Source organism: Pteronotus mesoamericanus, unplaced genomic scaffold (assembly GCF_021234165.1).
Source record: "Pteronotus mesoamericanus isolate MK-2021 breed Mesoamerican mustached bat unplaced genomic scaffold, CSHL_Meso_final contig_221, whole genome shotgun sequence".
NCBI classification, from domain to species: domain Eukaryota; kingdom Metazoa; phylum Chordata; class Mammalia; order Chiroptera; family Mormoopidae; genus Pteronotus; species Pteronotus mesoamericanus.
Window position 1 is genome coordinate 16,587,231 of NW_026555092.1, and position 25,268 is coordinate 16,612,498.

The window sequence follows — 25,268 nt, forward strand, 5'->3', positions numbered from 1 at the left end:
TGAATGAATGAATGAATAATTGCTCTTTCCCTTCTCCTCGTTCCTTAACTCTCTCCCTCAGCAACAACCACCCACCTCCCTCCTGCACACACACACACACACACACACACACACAACCACAGAGCTTTCTGCCCTTTCCTCTCCTCTTCTCTACCTGTATCCCAGGCCGGCCGCTAAGATCAACAGGTAATTCAGGTTAAACTTAGAAATCAGTAATAATAATGCCAAGCCCTCCATTAACCACTCATATTTTATATACATGTATAGTTTTACATGCATGGAAAAAACTCTAGAAGGATACACAAGAAACTAAAGAAACTGATACCACTGGCTATGTCCAAGGACCCAGATGGCTGGGCCATACAGACTTTTCACTATCGGTGCTTTTGTACTATTGGAATTTTGAACTATGTGAATGTAATTCACTATTAGATGTGCTTAATTAAAAATAAAAATTGGACAAAACACGTATGCCTCCAATATTGTCCCTGACACCACCTGAATACACAGTCTTCTGGGTGAAGATCACCAAAATGCTAGCAGCTCTGGGGTAGGGCGGTGAGACAGGGCAACAGTTCTCTCTAGTCCCCACATTTTCTTAAATGAGATTGTTACTTTTATAAAAATGAAATATTTTTAAAAAGTTTCCATCAAGCAGAAGGATATGAATTAATGCAAATTTCCCTGCATACATAAAACATCGAGACTTCATTTCAATCCATGAATCCCTTTACCTTTAATTTTGTTTACTCCCATTCAGATTTCACATCGAACAGATTTCCGAATAAGTCATATAAGATGGTGCCAGGGTCTCTGGAGGAACAAATGAAGGGCACAGACAACGCCTTAAAGGGGGTTGCATCCAGGGAGGATGGCCTCAAGCAAGCCCCGCTGCCTGAAGACATGTGAAAATGACAGCTGAGAGGAACAGGCCAGTGGATAATGTGTGATTTTCATGTTTTCACTTTGGGACTTTCAGAGTGGTCCAAATTTTCTGCCCTGAGACGTATAACTGAACTTACTCCACTATGGAGTAAATGTGGGTTATTAGCCATTGGCCTTCTCCAGGCTATGAGTTTTCTGAGGATGGAGTCCCTGTTTAATTCATCTCTGTCTTCTCAGCCTCCAGCTTGGCACCTTGCTACAGTTGCTGCTCCATAAATGGCTTATGAATGAATGAATATTTCTCACTATCCAATGAGGAATCACAAGATCCACCCAACACCAAATTCAAACAGACACCACCACTCCCTCATTCACCATCTGCTTAACTCCACTGTCTTTCAGAGCGATGCTCTGTTCTGGGCAAGGGAAAGGAGGCCAGCTACCCAAGCATGGATATACGAAGTCACGCCAGAAAAGGCACGGGGGTCCTCCCAGTGGCCGAGTCTCTAACACATTTGGGGCACACGGCAGTAAATGCTGGCTCCATACTTGGAGGTCTTTGTCACCTTCACTAATTGTCCTTTGATCTCCTTCTGGGGAATTACCTCAAGGAAATAACTGTATAAAGATGAGACTAGAACCATTGTAATTGATGCTGCTTTAAAACAGAGGAAAGTTGGAAACAACCTAAATGCCCAGTCTAATGTGATTAGGTAAATACATGATGGTATATCTCTGTAAATGAGTACAGTACTCTTACATTACAATGGCTACAGACTCAGGTAACTTGTGGCAGAAAAAGGAAAATGGGGATGTGCATTCTCCAAGCTGTATCCACATGGCTTTATTCCCTTATACTAAATGGTTTAGTACCCTCATCTTCTGTAAACTACACTTGGCCTGAGTTTTTTCTCCTGTAATTAAAACTTGTTGATATAGAAAAGCTGTTCATGATGAACCTTAACTAGCAATGAGTGTTATCAAAGAATATATGTGGTATTGTGGCATTACAGTTACATATATATGCACATATGACACTATATGCCTAGAAAGGGATCTAGAAGGTTTATCAACAGTCTCAGTAGTTAACTTCTGGGTAAGGAGGATTAGGGAATTTTTTTCTTTTATTTTATTTGTCTATCATTCTGATGTTTTTATCATAAACATGTGCTTCTTGACAATAACAGAGATAACAACTAAAGTTACTTTTAAATGAAGAAAGACAAGAATGTTGAGAGAAGGCTGGCCTCCTCTAAGCTACTTTCTCCAGGAAGAATTTCTCAGAAATTCACAAAAACCACACTTTCTTTCACACATCCAGACAAAGCACATCTGCCAAGTACAGGGTCCCCACCAGGAGAGGCAGAACTGCCACTGTGTGAGTCTCACCTGGGACACGGGAGAGGGGAAAGGCACCAGGAGCTGATGGAAGACACACTGACCAGGCCAAGTAGCATCTGCCAGAGTGGACCCTGTTCACAGATGAAATAGGCATGATATGAACTCGGAAACTTCTGAACAACAGCAATGACTAGTGGTACTTCTAATCTAAAAAGACCCAGCTTCAGGTAAAACCATTTAATCCAGAACTCAGAGGGGAGAAAACATTAAGATTTTTCTCATAGAGAAGATTAACCAGAACTCCCAGAGCTGAAGCAAGAAGAGCCTGCTGAAAGGTGGATATAAGATCTTCAAAGTCCATGGGGAATGGCCTCCAGGGTTGATAGAATCCCATGCAGAAGGGAAGGTCTCTTCTCACAATATCCATTGGTAAAACTGGTCATAACTCCACAGACAATTTTCTCAGGGTAACTCTAAAAAGCATCTGGACTAGGGCTGCTGCTTCGGCTTCTCTGGTCTTTGTTCCAGCGATCGCAGCTGCAAGGTGAGAAAGTCCTGCTGGGTGTGCTCAATTCAGTGCGTCCTGGACAGACAGCTCAGGAGCCGCTGGGGGTGACTCTTGGTCATTGCTGGTATCTGTGAACAGGGAGAGCGCTTATCACGATGGGACTCCACCATTCCCCTGCTTTCATCATGTCAACAATGGACAGCAATGAGACAAGCAGCCGGAGCGGGCAGTGGGCGGGACACAGCAGGAGCGTGGGGAGGGAGGCAGTGCAAGAGGTTAACAGGGGTAGCAGGGCCGACAGCAAAGCAGAAGGAAGGAAGGGCCCCGGGATGGAACAGCACAGTCAGAGAGGAAGATTTCAGAAAGAGGGGCAGGAGGTGTGAGCAGAGAGGCAAGGGCAGCTTGGGCTGAAGTGCTTATTCCTCGCCATGCCCTGTCACCTCCTGCTTTACCATCTGCCTCCCGTTCTTTGCCTTCTGGCCCAGTCGGGGTCATCCCAGCCCCACCTCCCAATTCCTACCGACTACTAACCCTCCTCAAAGCCCTACCAGAGAAGCTGACTTACCTCCTCCATGCTTGGGCCTGCACGCCTCCAGTTTCAGCCGTCCCTGGGCTCCTGCTGGGGTGGGGCAATCCTTCAGCTGTTGGTTTCCTCGGTATTACACTCTGTGCTTTCAGAATCTCCTTTCTTCCCATTCTTCAGGAAGATGTCAGGGCGTTTTGTCCTTCGACTGGACAAGATCCAGCAGGAGTAGGCAACGCAGGGCCAAATCCGAGACACCAGACTGAGAGGGACAGGAAGGGGAAACACGGGACAGTCCTGGGTGATCTGGACCATCTGGTCACCTCATTCTAGTTTTATGAGTGGACATTTAGACAAGGAGACCAAACTGGATCAAAACTCTGAATTCAGTGTACAACAGTCACAAGATGACTTTCTATTTGGGACTCAAGACCTTTTGTCACCACTGATCTTCAAAACACAGGTGCAAGCAGATCTGTCTACCAAAGACTTATAAACCCAGGACAGTTTAATCCTTTAAACATGTGTGAACACTAACCATAATCAACAACCAGCATCACTAAAATCAGCATCCATAAAAGCACATCTGTTGCACCCTATGTCTAGGCTCCCTCCAGGATGAGAGTGTCCCCTTGTTAACACCTCCTCTAAGCAGGTGCTCACCTGGAATAGCGAACAAGACTCGGTGCCAACTGGAAGAGCTTGGGCCCAATCCCAGCATGAGCCAGGAGCTTGCCTTCTGCTTTACGGTCACAGGACTGTTTGCCAAGCGAAGCTGGATAAACATCTTACAAACGCAACCATTTCCTGTGGCCACAACAATAACTGAAACGTAAGAATCCATCACTGGCAACCCCAGATCTGAAAGCATATACTCTACACAAGTTGTTCTCCAACTTCAGTGTGCAGCAGAGTTACCTGGGGGCCTTGTTCAAACAGATTTTGGGGTTACACCCCAGGGTTTCTGATTCAGTGGGTCTGAGGTAGAGGCTGAGAATTTGTATTTCTAACAAGTTCCCAAGTGCTGCTGCTGCTACCTCTGATTCGGGGACTGCACTTTGGGAACCACTGGTCTATGCCAAGACGGGTTAATAGCAGATCTGTCTTACATCAAGGAACCACCACCATTATGAATGACTCACTTTCACTTAGCACACTAACCTCAGCCAAAGCAGAGGTGCAGAAAAGGCTGCAACGCAAAGAAAAAGGGTGATAAATGCATTTATTCTAAGGCCTTAAAGGAAAAAATGCCTTCAAGTTTATCTAATCTAACTCCCTCGCTTAATATAATATTACTAAGTTTAGCGAGGTTAAGTGACTTATTCAAAAAAAATTAAATGAAATCCTGATAACAGAAGAGAGCAGAACTCTCCCCTCCCCCGAAAAAACCCAGCAGAACTATTTAAAATCATAAAAATGGACTTCGAAATCCTTCTGACTTTTGCCATTACCAGGATACCAGGGGCCAAGAGTCTCTACAATTGGTGAATTTAGGTTTTTTCTTCCTCTCCTGCATGCCAAAGCATTTCCCATTCCATGGTCATTTCCGAGGAAGCCTATGATGGAAGCAGTTCCTGGTTCTCTAAGTTCAGCTGGGAGTCCTGGAACTTGGAACTGGTCTTCTCATAGAAATCCCATTACGTATGTGCAGGGTCCCTAGGTAACTGCTCCCACGAGGCACAGAGCTGCTGAACCCCAGATCACAGCACACAGAACCTAACCACCACGAAGGATAGTATTTCCTTACTATCCTTCTCATTCTGTGTTTCCACTTGGACCCTTGTGCTTCCTGGTCCCTCATCCTCAAAAACTGCTGTCCCTGGTTTTCTCCTGTCAGGCTCCTTCTGTTACCCAAGTTTTAGCTGGTATGTTTCCTCTTCAAGAGTCTCTCCTGAGCACCTAACCCCTAACCCCTAACCGGAGCAGACCTCACCCCCACCTCCTGGATAATTCTCTCTATCCCGTTACCCTTCCCTATCTTTTTTATGGCCCCCAGCACTGCCTGAAACATTTTGTTCATCATTTACTGGCTTATTACCACCAGACACTAGGACAGGAACTCCAAGAGAGCAGGGACTTGGCGTGTCTTGTTCACCACTGTAACCCCAGGGCCTAGAACAGTGCCTGGTGCTTAACAGCTTCTCCACACGTATCTGTTGAATGAACAAATGAATGTACCAAAGAATTAAATAGCCTAAGACACCAGGAGCAGCTTCCTCCAACATGGTTCCCAAAGTTGGATTTGAAACTTTCCTTCCAGTTTTTTCCCTTTCAACAGTAGGAGCTGGGCTCCTGGAGCTTTCCCAGATGTGCAGGATAAAATGTCCCTTAGGCTGGCATTCTCAATGACAGAAGAAAGAAGACAGGAAGTTCCAGGACTGGGGGTGGTGCAGAATTGCTCCCCGGCTCTGGTGCCGTTTCACACAGAAAGGATGCTGTCAGGTCAGCTCCAGCTGGGTATAGGACTTCGGAGGCAACAGATAAGTAGAATGATATGATGTTTTAGAGTCAAGAGATTTGGGTTCAAACCCTAGCCAAGTCATTTAAATCTCCTTGAGTCTCAGTTTCCTCATCTGTAAAAGGGAGGTGGTGAAAATACCCAAGGCATAGTGTACTTGTGAGGATCAAAGAAGTTAGAATGCATGAAAACTCTCAGTTAACAGTAAAAGAATGTAACTTGTTATTAAATGATTCATAAAAAGACCAGGTAGCTTCTGGAGGGATCCTAACCGGTGACATGCCTCAGGACGTGCACCTCCACTCAGCCCTGCTCTGCCGCCTCTCTCAGTTCTCCCCAGCACCCTCAGGTCCCAGGCTGCTGTGTGGAAGCCCGCAGCCCGGCAGCAACGACCTGGAGTGCTGGCTCTGGCCATTCGGAGCGCCAGCCAAGCTGCCAGCAGCGGCGCAGCCAGCAGCCACAGCCATAGGCGATGTGGCCAGGAGGAAGCCAAGGAGAAGACCACTGTGGGAAGCCGCAGAGAACATGGGGAAACTGCCGGTGGAACTGAACCAGGGCAAGTAGTAGGAAACAAGCTGAGCTCCCTCGACCTCTGGCCAAAATTCTCTGGATAGCCTAGACTCTCAGAGATGAGAACTTGAGAGAAACCGAGGTTCCCGCTTACCAGCAGGCCCGGGTCCTACGGGAAGGTCTACCCTCCCTCCCTTCCCCAGGTCTCCTTTACCAACCCTGAATTAACCAGTGGGCTGCATTACCCGGTTTCCCATTAACCCAATTCTAATGCTCCAGGCAAAGAGGCACTTGGTCACAGGAGCCCTCACATTGCAGGTGTCACCTCTTCTAGCCCAGTCACTCCCAAACTGTTTCCACTCCTCCTTAAGTGATAACCTGAATGACAAATCTGAAAGAAAGGGTAATTTCTCATCCCTTTGACCAAGAGTTCACCTCACTCAGGCAACTAAGCGCTTACAGCTGGGCCCAGCCTCCTGGCAGCAGGCCACATCCGTGGGAGGATAGGCACGGCCACCGGTCCCTGTCTGGAACAGCAAGCGATCGGGAGGAAGGCACAGGACTCCTCACCACCACCACAAACTGCTACATTCACTGCAGAAGAGAAACGCACGGGGTGGGGAATAAAGGTATCCTATTAGGGCATCTTCTGTGGCTGAGTCCTCTCCTGACTTCAAAATGCTGTACCGATTGGGGTATCTGGACCACAGGCAAGTTCTTTGATTGCTGGCAGTGTTACGATGTGATTGCTGCTGGTGGCTGCCTGAATCAGGAAAGTTCAGGGGTGTCATGCATCAAGGGACTTAAAGAATAAAAAGAATTTCAACATGCAGAAAGGGCAAGAAAGGGAGCTGCCAGCGAGGGCAGCGAGTGGGGCAGAAGGGGCCAAAGGGTGTATGTAACCAGGGCAAAGCCAGGACGTGGGGCGTGGAAGCGATGAAAGCTGGTAGGGTTTGAGATACCCGTCAACTCTCCAAGGTGAATTGTCCAAAAGCTACAAGTCCCCACAGGCCACCCATCAGCTCTGGGTGGATACAAGCCTATAAACGATGATGAATGTGTGAGTGTGTCGAGAGGGCCAGGGAAATGCGTATGTTGAGGGTTGCTGGCTTTCAAGGGACGAGAAGAGAAAGGTGCTGGAGAGGTAGGGAGACCATGGAACCTTAGCCTGTCCACTCTCTGGGCCTGTGCCCAGGTTCACCTATTGCCCTCTGATCCTGTCCCTCTCCCTCTGCCCCAACACCTGGTTCTGGGCTGGGCTGGGCTGGGCTGGGGAGGAAGAGCAGGACTCTGTTACTCCAGGAAAGCTTGGCAGACAGGTAGCACCTGCACACAAGGGCCACCCCGCTGCCAGGGCGAGAGGTGGAAAAGGGATGTCCACTAGCCAGAGACAGGTGTGAAGACCCATGGTCTCTGGTTTCAGGCTGGGTGGGATTGGCTGTGGAGCACCCCCCTGAAGAGGGGATAGCCTCACTCCTCCCTCTGCGCAGGTTCGCCTCGCCCTGTCCCACTGGACCTCTCTGCTCGTTCACCCCTCTGAGCTTCTGTACAGACCAAGCCCTTGGTCTGGGCTGCACTTCACAGCTTCATCTTGTCATGTCCTCATTGCATTTCCAAAACCTGACTTCAAACTCACCTTCTCCATGAAGCCCCTGACTCTTTGTTAAAATCAATCTTTTCTTCCTCCGCCCTCCCCAAGTACACTGTTCTCATAGTACTTCCCATGTACCAAAGGTACCCATGGCTCTGTCTGTTTCCCCTGCCGTAAAAGCCCCAAGATTAGAGTCTTTATCAGGGGTCACAGATTAAAGTGCACACGGAGCCAGGCAGGTCATACAAATGTGTAAAGTAGCTCATTTTGGGGACCTAGATGGTAGCTGTCTTGGTGTCACTCAGACAATTGGGAGTCTCAGGATCTCTGATGAATCAGAGGGACTGGCCTTACCTAAAGGGGAAAAAGGGAATGTGGGCCAGTATCACCAGAACTTCACACGTGGTGGGGAGGAGCATTCTCACATGAAATCACCCCATCATTATATGTCAGAGGCAAATTCAAATGTAAGGTACCACATTGTGAGCCAAATAAAATGCATTTGCAGGCCAAACCAGCTCAAGTGTCACCAGTTGTCAGCCTCTAGTTTTATTTCTGCATCACCTGTGCCTGGCACATTGTAGACACTCAAGAGATGCTTGTTGATTGAAAAGCAAATGAATGAAGGGATAGAAAAGAGGAGCAGATGGGTGGAAGAGGGGAAACAGGATGGGTGGCCAAATGTCATGATGCCAAGTGGTGGGTCGGGCAGCTCAAGGTGACCCCACTGCCAAGCTGTCATTCTGAGCATCACTGTGGTCTTGCTTAATGGCTGAGGGGGGATGACAGGCTAGGGGGTCTGTGAACCCAGAGTGAGCAAGCATCTTCTCAGAAGGCACTACAGTAAGCTCTTGCTGCAGCCAAAACACACATGCTGAAATCAAGCTGGTGTGCACACACCAACAGGAACAAGGTGTGCGAAAGCTGGAGGCTCAGCATGTCAGAGCCCCATGTTCTCAACAAAGTTCACCTTTTGCAACATGTCACGGGCATGTTCAGGAAAGAAAGAAGGGACAATTTTGCAATTTGGAGGGCGCAAAGGGTCGTCCAGCCAGCATTCTCTTTCTCTAGCCAGAAACTCGCTCCCTCTCTGCTGCCTTGTTGACCGCTCTAAAGCTTTGGGGAGGGCACGAGCGAGCCTGGCGTGGACCCACAGCCTCCAGGAACACTATCAGGAGGGAGTGGCGTGCAAGTGGCCCATGCGGAATGCCTGGGGTTGCAAAAGAAAAGTTATTTCAGGTTCAACTGAGTTATAATTTATTTTTTCTAACTGATCATTACTGCTGCTGACTCTATAAATAACCACCTAGGGAGTCTGCTTTTCTGCTCCCAAATCCTCAAAAAGCATTGCCAGGTTCTCTGTGGTTTCTGGCCTGCCAAGCACACAGCACATTTCTTTTCTGTGCAGTCCTTCAGGGAATCCTTCTGCAGTGCATGCCAAGGAATCTGCTGAGTTCTGCCCAATTCGGTCCTCCCCTTCCCGATCTAATTCCTCTCCTCCAAACAGGCCACCCAGCCCTTGTCCCCCACTCCGCGAGAGGTCTTGCTCCCCGGACACAGGTGGTTCCCAGTCTGAGGTCCTGGTTCTCCGTTTGCTCTACTACAACCCAACTGCAGCCCTCCGTGCACAGAAGACAAGGGTTACTTGTAGCACCAAAGTTCAGCTGCTGCATCACTCAAGCTGGAGCCCAGGGAGGAAAAGGGGGTTAGTCTAATGGTATCACTGACATAGTAGCAAAGGTCAATACAGGCCCAGGAAGGATGGCTGTGGTTTCCATGAAATCAATGTAAATTACTTAAAGAAGAATACATTCAAACACGACTCAGTTTAATCAAGTACAAAGAGAAAAAGTGTGTTCTTCGTGGTGTTCGGAAGGACGTATGTTTAGGTTTTTTGTAAGTGACATGGTGTTTTCTCTTTAAATAGAAGAACTAGGAAGGAACCAGTAGGCAGAAAGACCCATCACGTACCAAGCACTGTGCTGAGCCCTTCAGGTGTAATGTCTGTTTTATGTTAACAACATGATACCTCTGAGGCAGGCGTCCATATGCTCATTTTGTAGGTGAGGGATCCAAGAAAAGGGACTTGCTCAAAGTTATGCAGAAAGAAAGAGGGAGAAGTGAGATTCAAGTCCAAGTTCATCAGTTTCCAAGGCCTAAGTCCTTTCACTGCTACACCCTACTGACTCTCTAGCTAGAAGACCAGAGTTTGAAGACATGTTTATTTTCCATTTTTCAGATTAAAATGCAGTTCAGGAAGCAAGGACAACTTGGATATTTCACCACAAGTCACTAACAGCCACACCTGAACTCTGAAAATTAACCTCCCTAACTGGTCAGTTGTGAAATCTTAAGTGCTTTCTCTTTTAGCATTTATTAGGAAAATGACCGTAAAGGCTACGGTCATTTACGTGGCTTTAATGATCTAAATATAAAATCTTATGCATTTTGGATAGTTTTAAAAACAATAATTACTAATATTAACAAAACAATTTAAAATGTTAGTCTTCACAATTATTCAACCCCCGACGGCAGGCTGGGTAACGTGCTTCTGTCTCACCTGGCTGGCGGTCCCTGTAATAGCGCCTTCGAATGGCCTGCTTCCTCGCTGTCTCTCCATCTAGGACTGTGATCCTCATGTATTTTTTTTTTTTTGGTCATGTTCCCTCAAAGTGAACTTTTATATATGCCCACATGTGTGTACCCTTATTTCTTTATAACTAACATTTGTACTCTGTCATTCACAAAAATAGAAAGAAAGGATGATCCATGTGTGTTTGTTTCCCTGTGTATCTATTTGTCTATCTTGTTTTCTTCTTGCCTCACAGTGGATCAACTCACCTCCATGGCCTCCAACACGCATGTCTCACTTTGGAGACCACTGCTCTGGGCTGTGTTCATCATCCTTCATTGATTCATCCACCTCCCATTTGCTAGCACCTAGTCTGTGAGGGGACCATGCTAGGCACTGGGGAAACCACAGTGAACCAGAGGACAAGGACTATGTGTTCCATGGAGTTCACAATCCAGTGGGTGAAACAGTGTCAGATAATGTCAGATGGTGGTAATAGCCACACAGAAAATAAAACAAGGTGATATGACAGAATGTGATGGAGAGAGACTGTGGAAGTGAGAGGGGAGCCACGCTGGATGAGGAGCTCCGTGGCAGCCTCTGCGAGCTGCATGATGAGGAGGCCACAGGCTTAGGTCTAGTGGGAGCATGAGGGCTCTGGGCAGAGAGAATGTCAAGGGCAAAGGTCCTGAGGCAGGAAATAAGGCCAGTGTGGCTGGACTGCAATGGGTTCATAGTAGGGGAGGCTGGAGAAGTTAGAAGTGCAGGCTGGGGAATCCCTGCCAGAAATGAATTCTAGCCCCACTGCCTACTGGCTGGTGACCTTGGGGATTAATGCTACATGCTGACCACGGTTATAAAGGAGTTATGAAAAGGACTAAAAGTGTAAATATAGGAAATATCAACATCAGTTAGAAGAATGCCCCACACACAGTTTGCATCAATAAATGGCAGCCCTCAGTGTCTGTTTACTTGTTTATCATTCCCCAGAGGGTGCAAGTTCTGACCCAGCTGGGCGTGGTCAGTCTTCCACCCTCCGGACCCAGAGCAGCTGTCACCGTGCCCAGCCTATCAGAAGAGCTCAGTGAAACTCGGGTAAATGAATGAGTTTAAAATGGGTAAAGCCAAAAAAAAAAAAAAAAAAAAAAAAATCAAAGTTTGGCTGAATATAAAAGACAAATTTTTTTAACCATTTTTTTTACCTAATTATAAAAGTAATGTCATATACATTCTGGGGGTATTTGATATTTTAAACAAAAGTGGAATCATAGCTACATGCCCCTGAGTACGTATTTTCCACTCACCATGTGCGTAATGAGAGGCAGCGGTGCATACGGGTGAAGAACGTGGGTTCTGGACGGGCCGCCTGGGTGCCCATCCTGTCTCCACCACTGGCCAGCTGTATCATCCACACTCCACATGGCTGTTACTTTATCTGTAAGACTGTCCAGAAAACCCCAGTCCTACCTCGCAGTAGTATTGTGAGGACTGAGTGAATTCATATAAAATGTTTAAGACCTGCTAAGGGTACGGTGCCACTGACTGAACTAACCCCGCATTGTTAGAGACTCGGAGCCTTCTTGGGTTTCATTATAAGCATCGCCACTGGTGATGCTTATAATGAAATCCTCACAGCTAAACCTTTGCCACATGAACATGAATATTTTCTTAAGAGAAAGCACTGGAAATGGCATTGTCAAATCAAAGGACATATATTTTGAGGCTTATAATTCACATTGCCAAACAGTCCTCTAAAAACAAATGTGGGCCCTTTCCTCAAATCTTCATCTACACGGAATACCACCCTGCGAAGAAATCTTGGCTTGAGGGGATAGAACAACTATAGGACATTTGCACAATGGAATGCCACTCAGCTATAAAAAAAGAAAAAAATTTACCCTTTGTGACATTATGGATGGACCTGGAGAACATTATGCTAAGTGAAATAAGTTGAGCAGAGAAAGGCAAATACAATATGATTTCACTCATATGTGGAACCTAATGAACCACAAGCAAAACAGAGACAGACTCATGGATGCAGGAAGACAGCGCTGGGGTCGGGGAATAGAGGGTGGGGGGGCCAAGCCAAAAGGAAAGCGGACTCATGGACATGGACAACAGTGCAGTGGTTGTGGAGGGGAGGGGGTATAAAGGGACTAAATGGTAATGGAAAATACAATATAAATTATTAAATTTTAAAAAAGAGAGAAAATCTTGGCCAATGTGTCAGGAGGGGAAATGGCATCTCATTGTTTTAGTTTGCCTTTCTTTAATGACACAGTTTTGTCAAACAGTTTTCATTTGTTTTCCTTCTCTTGTGAATTGCCTGCTCATGTGTTGAAAGGAAGTCCATTTTAGTAATTAGAGGCAGCAGGCTAAGCAGCTCAAAGCCGACACCTACCACGGGGAAGGGTCATGCAGGGCCAGGTAATCAAACATCACAGAACTGGGCATCTCTTTACCTTGCGGTAAGTTGAACTAGGTGAATTCTAAGGTCCTTTCTAAGCCTGGGCTTATTTACCGCTCATTGAGGCCAGTGAAAGCGGTAAGCAAACAAGCCCTGCAAATCAACAGCTGGACTCTGAGGCCCATCGATATCAGTTTCCTCCATGTTTTCCCCAGATAAATTTGATGCCTGAACAAATTTCATGAGACCCTGCATAAGAACTTGAGTTATATCAGAAAGAGAAGTCAAACTGACAAGGCTATGCCTTTAGTAGATGAGAACATGCCACAGTGGGGGAATTCCTTAAACCTCCCCTTTGACAAGATAGAAAAATCTAGAGGACCACAGGCCAAGTCTTGTTAGAACAAACAGCCTTCACGGTCAAAGTCAATGTAGCACAAAGACTTCCAAGGTGTGGCCAGGGCCTGTTTACCCCAAGCCACATTTGTAAAACTTTCTCCCTTGCTTTGAATTTGGCTTCGGTACAATAATTTGACATATAACACCCTCCTCATCCCACTGTCCCACAACTATTTACACAGCAATTTTCTCCTGAGCTGGTCAGAAGCCTGCTAGGACTTGGAGAATTCCACTGTGTTTGTAGTAAGCAGACACCTGGATCCAGATTTGCTGGTTTTCTGCTCTTAGAGAATAAACTGTTCTTGGATTAGAAATAGGTCTGGTATCTGGCTCCTTGAGCCAGAAGTTTGCGGTGTTTTCAGAGAAGCATCTACATTTTCACTAAGGGGACTTTTCCCCTAAAATCTACCACATTTCGGCTCTCACAGTTGGAGTTTCTCTCTGGGTTTGGCCCCAAAGGCATAACAGCAGTTGGCAACAGAACGCTGACATCTCTTCAATTGCTAGTCTCAGGAAGAAGTCACATGTGGGGTGAGAATTCTGGCAAATTTTCCTGTGGGCACACCTTAAGCACACAAAGCTGAAAGCAGCTGAGCAGTAAAACCAGCAGCCAAAGTAAAGCAGAAAGAAGAACATCTTCCAGGAGGGAGGTGGAATCAGATTGAGGCAAAGCCAGGACTAGGTTCTTGGCAACACGAGTGAAATCCTAAACTAAGAGGGCGGAGAGCGGTTACTGCCAGCCCCCCAAGCACACTCTCAGATGGGGAGTGAGGTCGGGGGAGCTGTGTGCTGTGCAGGACCTTTGGCTCTGCCTGGGACCCTCCGTGATCAACAGATTGGCCAATGCTTCCAGAGAAAACTCATACTCCACCTCAACCTGGGGACCACATTATAGCTGAATACAGAAAGTCACTTGTCACTTGCCTGAGCAGTGCACTTCAATCACTCCAAAAGAATGTGTGGAGGCCTGCGTGCATGCTGCACGGGGCCAAGCACTGAGGTTGATCAAAAGGAAACGCAAAACCTAGTCTCTCTGCTCTAAGGGCTTATGATTTAATTGAGGAGATGATACTCAGAATAGTAGCTGGCGATACAGCAAATCGGGACCAAAACAGAGATTCCAGCAGGGAGCGCCACTACAGGCCCAAGAGGGCGGCAGGCATACTGAGGGGGAGGCAAGCCGGCCTTTATGGGAACGTGGGCTGTGTTTAGCCTTGGGGGGTGAGGAAAGTTCGAGCAGGTGGACTAGAAGTGAGCTGGCATCTGGGAAAGCGGGGAGGCTGTGAGAGCAGCCTGGGAAAGGCCCGGGCCGGTGCATGCTGCCTGCACCCCTGGCCCAGGAGGAGGCTGTGTGGAAGGGAGGCAGAGACGAAGAGAATTTGATAGGGAGGAAGGAGGCCAGATTTCACAGAGGTTTGAATCCCACACAGAGAAGTCTGGGCTTTATCCAATAAGCACTAGGGAGCAGTTGGAGTCTTGCGAACAGCAGATTAACATAATTAAAGGAGAATCGTACAGACTTCAGCTTTTTGTGGGGCTTTGAAATAGGTTAGGGGTGATGAGAACACGAGAAAACTTTTACAAAGGCCGAGGCCGGCAGTGATCAGGGTTGAACCACGGTGTTGGCAATGGGAGAGAAAGAGATCTGGAAGATACTACAAAGCAAATTATCTAAGGTGCTGGGAGAAGAATCGGTAAGGGGGCTTACAGATGAGGCAGAGGCCTTTCTAGATTTTACAGCTTGGTGGCTGTGAGGGGCAGGTGGCATTGTCAAAGGTAAAGAAACAGATTGGAGCTGAAGAGAAAGGAAGTGATGTGTTCAGATTTGGATAGTTAGGGCAGTTTTACCAACAACCTCCCCCCTACCCCCTGCAAAACAAAACAACAACAAAAAACTGTAAAAGGCCAAAACATCCAAAAGGAAGCCATGAACTGTAAGCAGGAGGCCACAGGTGATGCTTTGTCATTTCTGCTAAAGGGAAAAAAATAAAACCATAGTTGAAGTTTTATTCAGCATCAATGCAACGTGTCTGTCCAAACAAAATTACCAACTCATGTGGGCCCTTCACACCCTCTCCTGCTTTGATCCTCCCTGAACAGTTTATCAGACCATAGCTGAGATTAGCCATAGAGAAAAGAAACAGAAACACAGACTCCTTACCCTCTCTGCTGCTGAAGGACCATAGGACTTAATCATTTTCACACTTATCCACATGCTTACAGCACAGTGTGTAAGTATTGAGTCATCTCTTTTTCTCCTTCCCCTCTCTCCCCTCTCATTCCCTCCCACAGGCACCACCTCCTCCTCCTCCACCACCCCCCAAACTGCTGCTAACATCCTGGCATGCGTTTTCCTCCATCACATCACTGTGGGACGCTCCATCTTTCCCCTTCCCTCCCAGCTTGTCTCCCACTTCTTTAGAAATGCTGGGAGTCTAGGAGATGAACCACAGGTTCAGCAGGACAGAGGACCACAGATTTCAACAAAGACAGGCAGCTTGTTGTGAAAGGAGCATTGAAGACAAGTCAGGAGACTTGGGTTTTCGGAGTCAGACGAGGGAATCAGATAAAGATCCTTGGAGACAAGGGGGCTCATGATTACCCAGCTTTGCTGACGTAGAGACATGTTTTCTCACTCCACAGATACAGATGGAAGATAAGCAGCTCCCTTTCAGAGAGAGGTAACCCCAAGTGCAGTGCTCACAGCTGCCTTACTCTGAATAACAGTGGGAGGGAAAGAAACAATAAATGCAAAAGAGAGAGAGAGAAGAAGGAGTAATGCTTAAGGTGGAATGGAGTGAACAGTCTGAAATGCATACCTCTTCCAGTTCCTGAAAAACAAAGATGAGTCAAACAGCAGCTCAATTTCACAGGCATTTCTTCTCTACTTGTCACCCAGATTCCCAGATACAGAGTCATCTGTCCCCATGTCACCCAGCATCTATAGCTACCAGTTGCTGCGTCCTTGGAAATTAAGCTGGAGGGTTACATCTACTTAAGCTGGGGAGCTGAAAGCAAACTGGGCCACGTGGGGACAGCTCCAGTGGCCTGAGGGCAGGTGAGTACAGTGGGAAAGGCAGAGAAGGCCAGTACGAAGATGGCAGGATTATGTGGCTCTGAAGAAGGAGCCCGGGATCATCCAATCCAATCTGTACAGCCTAGATTCTACCATTATTTCTAGTTTCCTAGACAACCCAGCCTAAACCAGGTAGAAATCTGAACTCCATCTCAAAGAATAATACAGTTGGGACAAAACAGGAAAGGCAAAGGGGTAATACCATGTGTCACTTGAGGGAATGGGGACAAGCAGGGAGATGGAGGTCTTTCTAAGTGGAAGCTGAAAATCCCATTAGGCTCTGTGCTTCCAGCAATCTTGCATTTGTGACCAAGAGAATGAGTCTAATTCTGGTTCTCTGATGGGAGTGTGGGTTGCACAGGTGCATGGATTTGTCAAAACTGATGTGTGCGTTCACTGTATATAAGTTAGATCTCGGTGATTCTGGCTCTCCCAACTAATTCATTGTGTGACTTTGGACAAGTCATTTAACCTTTTATAGTCCAAGGTTCTCCATCTGTCAAGTCAAAACTAAGAAGCCCGCCTCTAAGTGTCTCCTTGGCTTTAAAATTTACAATCACAGGAGCTGATTGCAGTGGGGAAATGGGCAGTACATCCAGGTTAAGAAGGGCCATGACCTTTGATGGACACTAGGAAAAATTTCTGAGTAGGATTAAGCTGTCTGCAAAAAATGTCCCCCAAATTATTCCTCCGAAACCAAATTTGGAGAGAGGTAAAGATGTCATCCTCCACATCAAAAGGTGAGTGGCTAAAAGTCTTTCACTTTGCAGTGTCGCCCACCCTACAGGTTCTCTAAGCTCTTCCACTTGAGATGGCCTCTATATTGGAGCATGTGGTCTTCTTCCCTTCCTTCCAAACTCCCTTTGAGTTTGCAGCACACTGGTCAGGTAGCAGGAACAGAAAGGAGAGGAGAGGGAGGAAATGGTTTGCACTTGGTCGCATGCCACATGCACAGAGGGCTGCGTGGTTGCAAAGGCTAGAGAATGTGAGAGCCAGCCGGCCACTGCCCCCACCCCACTCCTTGTGGACGAGATACCGAAGATCTAGAATAGCAGTGTGATTTCTCACTGTTTCTAAAGCCCAAAAACAACAAGGAAGTGGCCTGTGGCTATCTTCAGGCTGGTGCTCTTACATTGAAGTGTGCCTGTTTGCTCTATAAGTCAGTTTCTTACGGCAGATTTTTGGACAGAGGGACTGGATCTACCATACACAGTCACTGAAATTTTATGTCTCAGGTGGACTTTATGTCTCCCCTGCTTCTCGTCTCCCAGGAGCTTTGAGACGGCGGGAAGGCTTTGCCTATACAAAACGGAGCCATTGCTTCCATCAGCATAGAAAGGGATTCACAGGAGATGTCTCACTAGCAGCTACCCAGTGTCACAGCTGAGTGGTAGCTGGCCCGTGGACCAACTGGATAAGAAAGACTATCAAAGGAGCATCAGCTCCAGATTGCAAACTGCTTTAGCAACTAAGACAGGCACAAAGATCGAGCAACTTCCTCTAGGCCAAGGGATGTTTATGATTCAGCGCTGCCTGCCTCTGACTCTCACCCGTGGCTCAGCCTAGTCATCAGTATTTTGATAAGAAGGTTGGCTTCACAGAGTTACTTAATCTGGGTTCCCAGAGAAGTCTTGCAGAGATTAATGAGAGCACTGTGCTTCCTGCCAGTTTTTGAGGCTAGGACAGTTACATAGCAAAGGGGAAGGGACATGTCATGAGGCACACACACTTTCCCATCATTGGACTTAACCTCACTAGGGGTCAACTCAAGCATATTTTCAATTTGGATACTTGAATCTCTTTTTTAAATCTACTCTATCCTTGGTATTCAGGAAAATTGAAGCCCTATATCCTCCTTGATGTCAGCTTTTAGTCAGAGCCATACACAGCATCTGGAGCTAAGCAGAGATTAGGGGCCATGGGACAGGAATTATGAGGACAGAGTAGAGACCCCGTTCTCCCAAGAGGCACCGCCAACGAGCTATACCCACCACATAGCCCTCCGGTCCAATGGCCTCTGCCTGCACACCTCAGGCAGTGGTGGTAGGAGAAGCTGAGGCTGGAACCCCAAATTCTGAGGCCTCACAGAGTACAGCCAGCTCCTGCCCTCTGGCCGCTGCTCTCAGAGGATGCTCTGGAGAGCTGCCACATTCCAGACAGCAGGGGCAATCCCTGGCCTTGGCTTTGCCACTGTTTCCTCCAATTGTCTTTAAAGAAGGGCAATGCTGGGTGCTGTGTCCCCTGTTACAAAAGATTTGGTCTGAATTGTACTCTGGAGAGATGAGAATTATTTTAAAGCAAAGTAAGAAATGACTAGCAAACTCAAGACTTGAATTCAGTTTGTGAATAATTAGGTAGGAGGAGTAAACTCAGGTTTAGCTCATTTGCAGGCTCTTACATTTGCTATGCAATAAGAAAAAAGTCAATTAAAATTTGCAGCAATAACAACAAGGAGGATGAGCAGCAGCAGGAGTTTGAACTATGGCTGGTATCAAGGTTAACACCATTTGTTTATCACAGGGAGCCTCAGGATTTGGCTAAATAAATAAATAAATAAAAATTAAAATATACCACGGAGCTTTGAGCCCATAACAGGCAGAAGGAGTTGACATGTCAATTAATAAGGCTTTTATGATAGAGAAGAATATCCAAATCTGAACTCCCCTGTGCCTCCCCTCCCTCTACTGCAACCGCAGCTGGCGTCCCAGCCCTGTCGCCATGACTAGGACAGAGATGGATATGCATCCAGCTGAGTCAGAGTTTCCCACCCAAGGCAGGTCTGAGGCCTACTTTCTAAGAATCTGAGTCTCGTTTACACCAGCACTTTTCCGAGTGTGGGGTACAGATTTCCTCGGTCTGTGGGCTGTGGACTGGGAGGGTGGGGGGTGGACGTGTTTGAGGGTGGGGCCCAGGCCCCAGCCCCTCTCTTTCACCCAGCCCCGGGGAGTTGTGGGGGAACCACTGCTGCTGCATTGGCAACAGTAGGAGCAGGAGACCCTCCCTTCTCCGGCCCATGCTGGAAGCCAGAGGCCGGGCCAACCTGCAGCCCAGGGTCACCCCTGCTGCCTGGCCTGCCCGCTGGGCCTCTGTATACAGCGCAGCCTGCTCTGCGGCTGGCTGCTTGCCAAGGGCTCACAGTGAGCTTGGTTGCTCCCCGTGGGATTCGCTGGGTCTGGACCCAGAACCAGCCTGGCTTGCCTGGAGTAGGAGGTCAAGCAGGTTCAACAAGGTAACCCTGTCCCTGCCTCTTCCTTTCTTCCCTCCTCCCCTGCTACCTTCTCTTTTCTAAATCAGCCTACTCTTGGATCAGTTTCTCTCTGACCTTGGCTAACTTCTGGTGTGCTGGGTGTTCTTCCAAGGAACACAGCTGGCCCGTCAGGCACACAGAGGAGCATGAAGCTGGTTTCTTCCCCCAACAAACCACCCTGTACCATCAGCAACCCCAGAGTAAAGAGTCCCTGATGTGTTCAAGGTTGTTCACAGATGCCTCAAAGAGCTGGGCAAGACTCCGAATGTCCCAACTCACCACAAGTGCCCTGCCTTCAACCCAGACTCTGTCTCAAGGGTGCACAATGCCTGGGCATCCATGACAGGGAAGGCAACCTCTGAGCATTCCAGACACAACAGGTAAAACCATGATCTTCAAAGTTTACAAAATATATGACTCTATCATCCCCCAGGATCCTCACAGCCACCATGCTGTGGAGCCAGGGCAGGTCTTCCCAACCATTCAGTCTTTATACGGTTACTAAGGACTTGCCCTCTGGGAGAGGGGCACTATTTTATACCAGGCATTCCTGGACCAGGCGCCCTCCCCTCCCACCCAGCAGTAGATTCCAGCCCAACCTTCAGGAAGTGGCATGAAGTAGGATGGGTGGGGTGTCCTTTTCTTGGCCCCTGTTTCTCCAAGCCATCTAGCTTTTTCTGTAAAGGGTCAGATAGGAAATATTTGAGATTTTGCAGGGTCACATACAGTCTCTGTTGCATATTCTAGACTTGACTTTTTATACAACCTTTGAAGATGTAAGAACCGATCTTAGCTTGAAGGGCTGAGCAAAAACAGGTGGCAGGTAGATTTGGCTCACAGGCGGGCCACAGTTCGCAGACCCCTGGCCTAAGGAAGAAGCTGCAACATTTGGACTGGTCCCCACCAAGCAGCCCCCTCGCCGCCTTCCTTCCCTGTCCTGACTCCTCCGGAACCTCCCCTGATGCCGCTGCAGCTGCACTTGGCACCTGTGCTCAGACCCCAGGGCGGCCTCCCTGCAGCACACATTTCATTGAAAAGCCTGTTGTGCAGACTGTGAGCTATTGTCTTCCTTGTGCTTCACCTGAGATGCTCAAGGTCCAGGAGGCCCGCCGCACATTATGAGGTCTCACTTGACCATCTGCATGCAGTCATGTGCACCCATCACCCAGCCATGGGGGTGCCAATGGCAAAGGGTTTAACTCCGGTTCTCCTTACCCTACCTCCAGGGCAGGTACAGGGCAGGCAGACCAAGGGCATAGCAAATCCCATCAGTTCCACCTTGAAGTGCCGCCAGGACCCAATCACTTCCCACCCCTCCTCTGCTGTCACCCAGGCCCCGCCACTTCTCCCTGCACCACTGCCGCAGCCTCCCGTCCAGACTCCCTGCTTCTGTCTCTGCCCTTCTCCCTCTCCCTTTCTCAAAGCCCCAGAGGCTTCCTGTCTCATACAAAGTAAAAGCCAATGTCTCTGAACAGTGAAGACAAATTCATCACCAAGGTGCTTCCCCTGGCCCACCAAGTCCCCTGGGTCTGCACCGGCCACCTGCCTGGCTTCACCTCCCATCTCCCTCCTGGCCAATGCCACTCTACCCGCACTGGCCTCCTTCTGTGCTCAGCTTTCTTCTTAGCACTGATCGCCACCAATGCTTAATGTAATTTTTCATGGGTTTTTTTTTTTTGGTCTTTTTTGTGTTTCTCACTAGAATATAAGCTCCACCAGAAAAAGGTCTAAGCCCTTCAATGTTGTGTCGCACAGCACAACGCCCAGCTCAGAGCAGGCGCTCAGCAAACAATCCAGGTATCTGAAGGATGCACAAGGACAGGGTCCCCTGCTGATGGGTGAGAGGCAGCTGCTGCCAGGACACTATGAATCCATTTGCATGGGGATACCTGTATGCAAACACGCACCTCTCTCTTAAGACCCCTGGGTAGCCACGTGGACTGACAAAACAAGGAAAACAGATACACCCTGGAGCCAGCAGTCACAAACTGTTTACATTCAATCCTAAAGCAGCAACAACAAACTCAGATTTCAGCCAAACTAACTGATTACCCAGGAGAAAAAAATACAACAATCGATTGCTTTAAGATTTAGAGAGCACCTGCTCATGGCTCTTTGGCACTCACCACGACCAACGTGCAGGAACTGAGGCAGGAAAGGGATAGTGTGGATTTTAGTGGCAGGTCTGGGTTTCAAATCCTAGTATGGCCTTTACACGTCGCCTGATTCTGGATGTGGTTCCAAGCACTCCAGGCCCCAGCTTTCTCATCTTTACATGGAGGTACTAATGCTTATTTTATAAGGTTGTTGTAAAACTTAAGTGAATAAATAAAAAAGTAGACAGCTCCCAGTATAATGACTGTGCATAATAATTATTCAATAAACTATCATTTCTCCCTTTTTGTAAATGAGGAAGCTGAAATTCAGACCGTCACACGGCTTGCCTGAGGTGAAGGCTTGCTCCACAGCAAAGCCAGGGTTCAAATCAGCAGATTTTGTTGGCGCATGTTTTCCCTAGCACCCAGCCTCCCTCCTGTTTCCATTCCACATGAGCAAGTGTTGGCTCTCCCATCGACCTGCTTAGTGAAGACTTCTGGACAGGACCTTCTAGAATAAAGACGACACTCTTAAGGAGGTCATATGGCAATGCTGAGAAACAGGAGTATCTTAAACAAGAGGTCAAAAAGCTAAGAGAATTCACCTGCCCCTGTTGCTAATTGTCCCTAAGAAATGCAAACAGGTGATTGCCTTCCTTTCGGCCAAGAGATGAACAAAAGCCACATCCAGTGTGAGGAGGGCACACGATGGTGGCCCAAGGCCAGCACCCACTGGGGACACAGCAGAACCTGATGCGGCCACACCTGAGATCTGATGCCAAAGCTCAAAAGCCACGTTCAACCCGATGCTTCCAGAGAAGGCACTGTTCCGCACACAGGGATTTTCTTTATGGACCACACACACTCAATAATCCTGTCTATAAAGTAAACTTCTGTACATTGAAAGTGCTTCTTCCATTAGCTTTCAGCACGAAGCTAAAAATGTGGTCCTCCTGGAGAAAAAAAAAAGATCGATCTCGGACATCATAAAAATGTAAATTATTAAAGAAAAAACCTTTTAGGTGACACATTTAGAAGACATACAATGAGGAGACAGCCTAAACAATGTCTACACAGATTTGAAAAGAAATAGGACATGAGGGTGTGCGGCTGCAAGAGGAGAAGTCTTTTCTCAGGATGAGTCCTGAGTAGAGGACCCAAGGCGGATGATGCCCGCACCTCCTGTCCCCACTGCTCCAAGAAGGGAGGGCGCGGCAGTCCTGACTGTCACGCTCCAGCCACCCCCCCCCCCCCCGCCTCAGCTGGATGGCCCCTACTCATGCCTCAAAGCCTGGCCAAAATACCACTTTTTCCAAACAGGTCCAGGTCACCCACTCATTCACAACTCATTCATTCAACGAATGTTTTTTGAGCTCATACTATGGGTCAGATTCTCCTTATTACTTTCTATTTTCAACTCTATCATTAACTAATTACATGTACAAGACTGTCCATCTCCTGCACTAGACTGATAGCTACAAAAGGACAGAGATAACATCTAATGTATTTGTCTTTTCATCCCCAGCACCTGACACAGTACCTGGAACACGGTAGGTATTCTGAAAATATTCGTTGAATGACTGTATCAATGAACGAATCAAAGCATTCAAGAGCCCCACTTATACTCTAGAATTCCAAAATGCACCCTGCTGTCTACCTTACATAGCTATAATTGATGTCACAATCAATAGGACTTTTAAGTTCAATAAAGGAGATTGATTAATTTATTTAAAGATTTATTAACAAAGGAAAACAATAAGAGGTGAAGCAATAGGCAGAAAGTTACTTTCCCTGAGGGGCAGCCTCATATTAGAGACTAGAGGACAGACCGTAGGTGGCAGAGGTAGTAGAGAGTAGCAATTAATGGCTAAAAGTGGGGGGCGGATGGAGCCAGACTGCCTGTCTTAGGGTCTTGACTAGCTGTGTGACTCTGGGCAAGCTACTTAACCTCTCTGTCCTCTGGTTTCCAAATCTGTAACCTGGAAATAATAAGAATATTACCTTGAGATGCTTGCATTAATAATTGAATGAGTTAGTACATATGTACTCCTTACAACAGCACCTTGAACACACTAAGTACGCACTAAATATTTTTATTTTCTGGAAGAATGAGAACAAAGAGGGTAAAACCAAGACAGTTTGATATGTGCTCACTAAGTTCATAAGCCACTCAGAGCCAATCTCCAAGATTTCCTATTACTGAAATGAAGTAACTCAAGGGCAGGTGGATGGTTTATCTACTGTTATCTTTTCAGCTTCAGTTGCTGTATTATGCTTGGCTGGCAGGCATACAAATCGGTAAAGAAAACAGTCTTTCTCTTGTTCAGCCTGGTGGGTCTACCATTGGGGCCTGGGGCACAAGGTACTTTAGGATCATGGTTGCCACACAGTGATACAAACTTGAGATAAGGCGTCACCAGCCAGGCAACTGCCAAATGCTTTCCTGCTCAGAGAAAACCAGGACCACATTCACCATCCCCTCCCTCACCATGGCTTTTCTGTCCCAGTTTTGGGACACTGGGGTGGGACAAGGAGGACTGGATTCTAGAAAACTCAAAGAGCTCCTATGTGAGAAACACTCGAAGCCCTGCAAGATCTAGGAAAACAAGTGGAAGAAACTGCTGAGGTCATTCAGTCCCACTACTGACTTTATAGATCAAAACTCAGAGCCCTGCGTGACCCAGTCAGTGGTTCCCAAAGCCTGTCCATGGGGGAAGGAAATGCTGTCCTTGCGATCCTTCCCTGCACGTCTTCCTCTCCCGGTCCTTTCCACCCCCAGGAAAGGGCTTCCGTCCACCTAGCTGCTCACACACAAACCTGTCCCGTTTCCCACCAGCTCTGACCTCCCTGCTCCCAACTCTGCTCTCTTCCCAGGGACGGGCCTGAAAGGACCGCATCCATGGGCACCCTCTGTGCCTGGTTTGCAGCCAATGGGGCAGCTGACATGAGACCCAGGAGAGTGGAGGGAGGTGGAAAGGTCAATGAGTTTGTTCCCTGGCTTCCACTCCACAAGGGAGAGATCCAGAATACAGGTCTGGCTCAACCCTCCGCTGAAGGTCGCTGCTCCCCTCCAGGCAGCCCTCTCTTTCAGGATGCCAGGAACTGGCCCCTCTCCTTGGCCTGTCGTGCCTCCATGGTAACAGCTCCGCTGCTCTCAGCCGCGCCCCCCAGGTTCCCCCACACACTGCCTGTGTAAATGGTCCCTCCTGAACTGTCTGACTATGACGGTGCTGTTTCCTGTCCTGACCCTGACTGGGATAAGCATGGGCTCCTGCCACCACTTCCTCCTCCAGGTCTCTGTCTACCCTTGTCCTAGCCCTGGCCTTTTTGCCCCGGGAGAGCTTCCAGACTGGGCTCCCTGAGAGTTATCCCACGAAATGTAAATCACAGCACAGCTCCCCTCTGATTAACACCTGCCAAAGGCTTCCCACTGCGCGCCTCCGGGAAAATCTGAAGCCCCTCGCCTGCCTTCTGAGGGCGCCCTGGGCCCAGGCCGCTCTCTGCGGCCTCCTCTAGGCAGGGCCTGAGCTAGCTCCAGCAGCCACAGGGGCTCCTCTCCCTTCCTCGGGCCCTCAAGCGATCCCAGTACGGACGTGCCCCACGTGCTGGACCCATGTACCCCCTGCCCCCGTTATGTGTTGGTTCCTCACCTCCC

The 25,268-nt window shown here is 47.9% G+C and overlaps 1 long non-coding RNA gene across 1 annotated transcript in view; it reads right to left on the reverse strand.

Annotated features, from left to right (window-relative positions):
• Positions 1-2,536: 2,536 nt before the first annotated feature.
• LOC129069356 (uncharacterized) overlaps positions 2,537-25,268 on the reverse strand; it is a 149,860-nt gene continuing 127,128 nt past the window's right edge. Inside the window, exons 3-4 of the long non-coding RNA XR_008528993.1 lie at positions 3,300-3,519; positions 2,537-2,862 (exon numbers count right to left, since the gene is read on the reverse strand). This is a non-coding gene — a long non-coding RNA (uncharacterized LOC129069356). The remainder of the gene's footprint in view (positions 2,863-3,299; positions 3,520-25,268) is intronic.